This window comes from Dendrobium catenatum, unplaced genomic scaffold (assembly GCF_001605985.2).
Source record: "Dendrobium catenatum unplaced genomic scaffold, ASM160598v2 fragScaff_scaffold_114, whole genome shotgun sequence".
In the NCBI taxonomy this organism is placed as follows: Eukaryota; Viridiplantae; Streptophyta; class Magnoliopsida; order Asparagales; family Orchidaceae; genus Dendrobium; species Dendrobium catenatum.
This window is the reverse complement of record NW_021318576.1, coordinates 709021-717343: the sequence shown is the minus strand read 5'-3', so window position 1 is coordinate 717343 and position 8323 is coordinate 709021. Positions and strand designations below refer to the sequence as shown.

Genomic DNA, 8323 nt, shown 5'->3' with positions numbered 1-8323 from the left:
TATGACATTGTTCTTCCATTTTTTTAAAATTAATCCACCTAGCGAGTTGCCTTATTTGATCTTCAATTTTTTTAAGAGCATAAGATTGATTTCGTACTCAGATTATTAATTATACAATAATATTTTCCAAGGGTGTTTTCTCATTACTTTTATGATGAAGTTGTTCATAATCTTAGGGATAGTGCTACGGTGCCACATGTAAATGCTGTGGTGTGAAGAATTTTAGAATTGATGTTGAAATTATAACGTCCATCTACCCTATTTTTAATCTTCAAGTTATCCAATTTTTTAAAAATTGTTGCAACAAAGATTGTTAAAACATTAGATTCATAAATTTTAACTACTTCTTTAGAATTTAACCTCTTAGAAAGCCAATGAAAATTATTAGTAACTATTTCTATTATTAATTCTTTGGCTTTCTCAAATGGTTTAGACATTAATGATCTTCCAGCTACAACATCTATTATAACTCTAAGAGATCCTACTAATCTTTTATAAAATGTTTAAATAATCAACCAATAAGGTAATGCATGATGTGGAGTTCTTACTCTTCCATGTATACAATCTAATATAGTTCATATGATTATTAAAGTATCATAAAGATGAACCCAACCCAGAATAGGAGCCGTAAAAGAAAATGCCTATTAAACCGATCACAGGAATACCAGTTACAGTACCTATCAGCCAAAGAGGAATCCTTCCAGTAGTATCGGCCATTTCCCCCCCTTCTTTTTCATCAAGTGGTCATGCTAGAGACAAAAACAGTCATGGATAATTATGAGGGCATTTTCTAATCATTTTCTTAAATCTTTCCCAACTCTCATAAATGGATTCTCGTTCAAACTGAATAAAAGAAGTTATGTCATTTCTATGTTTTGGCAATTTTTAACGTGGAAAATACTTAGAAAGAAACTTATCAGCTAACTCATTCCAAGTTGTTATTAAATATGGGGATAAAGAATTTAATTAAATTTTAGCTTTATTTCTTAGAGAAAAGAGAAACAATCTAAGTTTAATAGCATCATCACTGACACCAATATACTTAAATATTGTTCATATTTCTATGAAGCTTGCTAAATATAAATTGGGGTCTTTTACAATAGTTCCCCCAAATTGAGAGTTTTGAACTATTTGAATGATTGTTTGTTTTAATTCAAAATTATTAGGTTAGATGATAGCTATATGTATGCTCGAATGAATTCCATCTACTAAAGGGTTTGTGTAATCCTTAAGAGGTTTAGAATGATTTTTCTCTAACTCTGGTTCAAGCTTTTTCAAAATCTTTTTGGTTTTTAAATTTTAGAAAGGGTTTTCTTAATTTCAAGATCAAATGACATAATTTCCTTTCATAAATACAAAGCATGCAACCAACAAAAATAGAATATACAATTCATGATTCAAAGAAAATAAAAAAAGAATAAGTTGGCCTAATTATGCAATTAATTCAATAATATAGTTAAAATTTTGCTAAAAGTGAAATACTTCCCTGACAATAGTGCCAAAAACTTGATGGGGATGTGACGGTACAGTGGAGTATAATTTTGAATTATAAAAAGATATGCTTAGGGATTTATCTCCCCTAAATAATACTTAGATTTTCTTTGATATAAAAAAAACAAACCCCAATTAACATACACAAGTATACATGTCGAATCAAATAATAGAGTGATAGAGTACAGTGTCAAATGCATAAGGAAGTATACTTTTCAGCAATCAACTATTATTGTCTAGTCTATTACAAAATTATCCTACTTAAATAAAACTATTTGTTGTGGAGATCCAATCACTAAATAATAACATTAAAATAAGGGATAAAATATTTAAATTGAAATGTTTTAAATTGTTAAAATATAAATTGCATGTATTTCCTAATGAAAATCTTAATTCTGATGTGATTTAGAGCATATACATTCCTAGATATCTGTCGAGCTTGTAGGGGTGAAAAAGGATATCTACTGACCTTTTACAATTATGTCATCTCCTTAAGAACTTAGCATTTTTTATATCCTATGTCTAGGTATGAAAAAATACTATTTTAATATTCCTCGTTGTTCTTGCATTCCTCCGTTGAGGCTATACAACACACTAAGTTTTAAATACACATATGTCCATTATATGCATTAAATAAAGACAAAGATAATATTAAAAACATCTTTGTTAACTTTAGAGCATAAGAATTTTTATTAGTATTTAATATGTTCTTTATATCATCAATCCAAAACTAAGGAATTGGCCAAACATGGAAGAAAAGAAAAGCAAACTCATTTCCATTGAAATCAGAGAAGAATTAAAATACATGAGAATGATATCACCAGAATGGTTCAATGTATATCCTTTACACTCCTTCCTCAATATATGGAGTTGCTCAAACTAACATAGACTAAACACTCTAATTATTACATCAAGTACTTCCCTAAACTCTCTTAGTTATCACAATAATGGAGATTTAAAGAAGCACTTAGAAATATACTTAAACAAAATAAGTGACTGAACTCTCTTTCAAACCTAACACAGTGACTTTTATAGAAAAATACAAAGTTGGCAACTAGCACTGCGATGCTTGAAAGGTTGGACCTATTGCCCCCAATAAATAAACTAAAGTGTCTGCACTACTATTTTGGATCCACCATGAAACTTAATGACATGAATTAGTTATTTAGTGGACAATTATATCGTATTACTAACATATCATGTCCTTGTGAAGTTACAATTGCTACAATGTAGCGTTGCTGATATTTGAATGTTGAAGTGCCAAACTGAGATGTTATAGATTGTGATGCCGCAACATTGGATGATAGAGAACATGACATTGTAAAGCTGAACATTTGATGCCGTGGTGGTATCAAAGAAAGAAGTTGGCACTGCAGTGTCAATGTTGTGGTGCTCCGGTGGTGCCTTTGATGGTGTTGTGGGGTTGTTTAATCTGATGTCATGATGTTATATGCTACTTAGAATTTGGAACATTTTATGTATTTTTCCTTCACAACATAACTAAAATAAAATATTTTTACTGAAAACATAACACATTATTCACACTTATTAACTAAGTGGCTTAGATATATCTTAGGCTTTATTAGTTTGGAATTATTAATAATTCAATTTATTTGTTTAAAACCATTAAAGGTTAGTTTTAATTCAAGTTTTAATGTTTTAGAGGCATTGGGTTTATTTTTAAAGTATTTTGATTGTTAAGGTTGTTTATATGTAGATTTTGAAGAACATAGTGCTAAATGACTTCCAAGTGCAAGAAGTCATTGATTTTCAAGTCTTAGGATCAAATTTGTATTGCTACCAGTCCTCCTAAAATGGGTTAGATATGTTCCTTATAGTCTTTTCACTTTGATTATATATTCTAGTCCTTAAACTTTCCAATCCAATACACCTTTGCCTTCCTAAAAGGATTCAAGCATAAGGGTATGAAAAACTTCAACATCTAATTGTTTTTTTACTAATTTCAAAGGTTATTTAGATTAAATAGTAATTGCCTTTATTGAACCAAGGCTATGAGATTTATTTCATCCTTATTAGGACTAAGCTAATAGCCTCATAAGCCAAATTTATCCATTAAATTACCTATTTATTTAAGTTTGATTATTGGTTCATGATTTTAATTAATTTAATTTATTGATTTATAAATTTTTAATTTAATATCCACATCCTGTTAATTCATTCATGGTGTGGCCACAACGAGCGTAAGAACAAAAGCCTCCTTAGTGTATATATCTTCGTAGCTTGAGATTTATAGCCTATTAACTTTATTGATAAAGTGTTGATTAATAGTTACAGTTGTTTATCTAATTTAATTCATTGTGTTGGTTATTTGTTAAATTTTTGGTGATTTATAGAAGTTTCATATTTATTCAATTATTTAATTAAATAAATTTGATCAAATGTTTACTTTTTTTATTTTCATTGAATTTGAGAAGTTTTATATTTTTCATAAATACTAGACCCAACTATGAGTTAAATGCCTTGGAGTTTGTGTCATTTGAAATTTTTTGTAATTAGTTAAGTTTTTTACAAGTTCATCCCTTTTTAATGAATTAATTAATTTAAGTAGTTAGGGGATTTAAAATTTTTGTTCTAATTCAACTCTATACTTCTTAAAATATTCCCCAAATGTCACTAAAGAATCCTAGGGATGATTACAAGTGTTTTGAATCTCTTTGGAATTTTAATTATTTTTTAATTTATTTAATTTATAGATTTCATTTTTTAAATTACTTTTTATTTTGAATGAATTTCAAGTGAATTTTAATTTTCACTTGTTAAGCATTTAATTTTGAACAATTTGAAACTTAATTTTTTTTTTATTTATTTTAGATTTTTTATGAATTAAACAAAATATTAGGTCAATTATGTATGTCAAATTTAGGTTCACTAATTGACAAATCAAATGAACTTCAAATGCATTTAAATTTAAAACACAGATTCATTTGAACATGGGATTCATACCCACTAAATTTTGATTCACCAAAGCTTTACTAAGTCTCACATTCAAACACCAAAATTAATTGCATCTATAACTTTGGATATTTAGTTTGGGCACTCTTTTGTTTGGATTTGGGTAAAATTAGTGTCATTCTAACCCTTGAATAATCATAAACTTCACACAAAATGTTTAAGCCATATTTTTTTATGTATTAAGAATAATTAGTTTCAAAAGTTTTGGGTTAAATTGTGATCCATAACTTTGAAAATTCAATTCACTAAAATTCATTGATCATCAAAGCCCAAGAACATTTTTGTATATAACACACATGCCCTAGTTTACCCTATCCAAATTTGTGCTTAATTGGACCATCAGTTAGGGAGTTATTCAGTTAAATTAGTGGTCAATCAAACCTAAATTTCTTGTAACACATTGGTAAAAATTCTTTGAAATTATTTTTAAAATAAAATTCGGCTCAAGGTGGTTCTAATGAGCCAAGAACTCAATAAATTGGATGAAAAATAAATTTATACTGAACTTTTTAAATTTTTGCCAAGTTTGAAATTATTTAATGCATAAACTAATTTTAATCGCAAGTAGCCAATAATTGGCAATGATTGCGCAGTGGCACAATCAGTGCCAATGATTACAATGGTGGCTCAAATAATTTTTACTAATCCTCGCAAGTAGATTAAAATGATCATTCTATCATGCACTGTACAAAATCAAAGGTCTAGATGCCATCAGACATGAAATCAAGCAACAAGATCAAATTTTTGGTTTAATCAAATGAGAGAATAGCTAGATCTGAGCCATTGATTTCAAAATTGATAGCTTAGATTAAGATGAATTCATGTATCAAGGATTTTTAAAGGTTTGGAAGCATTGCTATTACTTCTCAAATACTTAACAACATTTAATAAAATTTGAAACACAAATGCTTGGAATTGTTAATGCAATGTGTCTTAGATCCTAAGTATTGCATTTTGATTAATAGGAGAAAGACCGATTGGATCATTAGCAAGAGTGGTTTTAGGCAAGGGTGTCCCTTGTGTCCTTACTTGTTTATTTTATGTTCTCAAATTATTTTTGATGCTCTTAGCCTTCATAGAAGTGGATTGGGAATTTCTATTACCCCTAATGCTCCTAGAGTTTCTCATTTACTCTACGGCGATGACATTTTAATTTTCTCGGAAGCCATTGATAGTGAGGTGAAGAATTTGAAGAACATTGTCACCAATTTTTGTAATTGGACAGGACAAAGTGTTGATTTTTCCAAATCTACGATTCTTTTTGGGAAGTACACTAACAGGAGGAGGAAGAAAAAATCTCTTCAATTCTTTGGTTTAAAGTTGTGAAAGAATTTTGTTATCTTGGTGTTAAGATAACCTTAAGAAGGAAGGTAGCATCAGATTTTCAAAACCTTCTGGAGGTGGCTTCTAATAAGTTGAACACTTGGAGGAAAAATTGTATTTGTTTGGAAGGGAAGTTGGCTCTTGTGAAATCTGCTTTTCTTTCTCTTCAATTGTTTTTATCTTCAATTTCATTAGTTCCATTATCTATTCTCAAGGAATTTGATAAAATGTGTAGAAGTTTTCTATGGAACAAAAGTAACGGTAGAGCTGGGTTACACTATGTCTCGTGAGACCTTTTATGTAAACCAAAGAATGAAGGTGGATGTGGTTCATTCTTAGCAGTTTCCAGAATTAGACCACTTCGAGCTAAGTTTGCTTGGGAGTTTTTCTTGAAGCCTAATTCTTTACTCAATCGGATTATCAAAGCCAAGTATGGCAATGACATATGGTCTAATCCAGTGAAAATTGGTTGTTCTCCTACTTGGAAAATTATTACCAATGGAGAATCTTACCTTAAAAATATTGTGAGATGGAAAGCTGCCAATGGATATTCTATCAATTGGATGCAAGATGCATGGATTTTATACAAATGTATTTCAAAATGGCCTACATTTGTTAATATTTTGGAACCAGTTAATCATAAGCTTAGTTTTTTCATTCAAGACGGCTTATGGAACATGAATTTGCTACAGAATTATTTTGGAAGGCAATTGCTAGACGTTATTTTGCAGATTCCTATAGAATCAGATGAGAATTCTGATCTAATTGAATTGAAATTAAAAGCTGCTTTTAAATCAGTTTTTGCTCTATGTCTAGAAGCAGTTAATGATAATATTTCTGATGAATGTCATTGGAAATGGATGAAATTACTTAAATTGAGTCTGAGAATTGAATTGTTCTGGTGGAGTCTCTATAATGAAGCAATCCCCTCATGCACTTTTCTAGTGAAAATAAAACTTTCCAACTGACCTAGCTGTCCGAGAGGCTGTGTAGATGATGAAGACAACTGCCATATTGCTAGAAGATGTATGAAATTATAGAGGACTGTTATCTTATTAAACAAATGGGGATTCAATATTCCGTTGTTTGCAGACTTTAAAGCTTGTTTGAATGGATTGGAAAGAGTCTCAACTACTAATCCGTTAATGGCTAATATGTATTGCACAGCAGTTTTCTTAACTTGGAAAAGCATATGCAAGTTGGTGCATGGGACTAGTGAAGACTCTGATTTTTAAATTGCTGCTAACACCGTTTCTCTGTCCATAGTAAGCAATTTTATCAATTTACATCCGGACATCTGGGATACTAATCAGCTTACGCTGTCTTCAACTTGGTGTCCTCCTCCACCCGGATGGATAAAGATAAACATTGATTCTTCACTTAAAAGCAACTACCTAGCAGGTATTGGCGGCGTGATAAGAGATGAAGAAGGCAGATTTCTATTGGCTTATGGAGCCCAATATTTGCATTAGGACATATCTCATATGGAATTGAGGGTTGTTTATTACCTGAAGAATATAATGAGAGAATGGATGTATGAAGCTCAAGGCATAATTATAGAAGGAGACAACCAAAACATTAAATTAGCTTTGAAGAGATGGAAGAATAAAGGAAGAATTGAAGAGGATAATGCTTTCATTCAAGACTTTAACCAGGTTCTATTTTCTTTTTCAAATAGGATTTGTAACAAATTAGATGATTATTGTGCTAATTTGGCTTGCAAAAAGAGTTTTATTTGGGAAGAACTCAATAATGTGGATATTCCCCATTCCTTCTTCCACATATTGAAGGAGGAATGTGATGGATTAGGGTTGGGCTGAATTTTTGGTTTGTCTTTTCTTTGAATTAATTTTAATGTATCTTAGCATTTTATTAAAAAAAAAAAAAGATAAAAAGTTGGGAAGTGATTAAATGCTTTGAAAAGAACTTTTTAGAAAGATATTTTGAATTGAATATATAAGCTAGGGTTGGGAAAACACCTCAATCTAGATAGTAAAATCCTTTGATTTTTGGCTCTATGGATTCTTGGGAAGGTCTTCTTGATCTCCCTTGAAGACCTCAAGGTCTGAAATACACTAGATGGAGTTTTTTTTTTTTTTTTGAATGGGAAGTTTTTCTTTGTCTTCTTTATTTGAATACCTCACTTGGAGTATTATCGATCTAGCGAAGGCAAGGGAAAGCTTTAGGGAGCCTTGGGGAGTTCCTTTGAAGCTAATGAATTTATTGAACTAACTCCCTTTAGAAAAGAATGGGGGCATTTATATGTGAGAGATTAATACTTATAAAATTATTCATTGTCAAATGCATGCCATCTAATATAGCCAAATTAGAAAAATAGGGGCTAGCAAACTTTCCCAAGAAAGGATAACCCATGTGGTATGTTATTTGTTGAGTTATAATTGAACCAATCATTACTTAGAGGTCCTTTTGAGGAATCTTGCCACATTAGCTACCCATATGGCAAGGGATTGACATGGTATGTATAATGAAGGTTCTAAAATGCAATTAAATGGTTTAAAACACCCAATTTGGGTTT

The 8323-nt window shown here is 30.4% G+C and overlaps 1 non-coding gene across 1 annotated transcript; it reads left to right on the top strand.

Moving 5' to 3' along the window:
- The first annotated feature begins 769 nt into the window (after window positions 1-769).
- LOC114580384 lies at window positions 770-876 on the top strand. Its single transcript, XR_003701769.1, has one exon. It is a non-coding gene; the product is annotated as a small nucleolar RNA R71 (small nucleolar RNA).
- The last annotated feature ends 7447 nt before the right edge of the window (window positions 877-8323 follow it).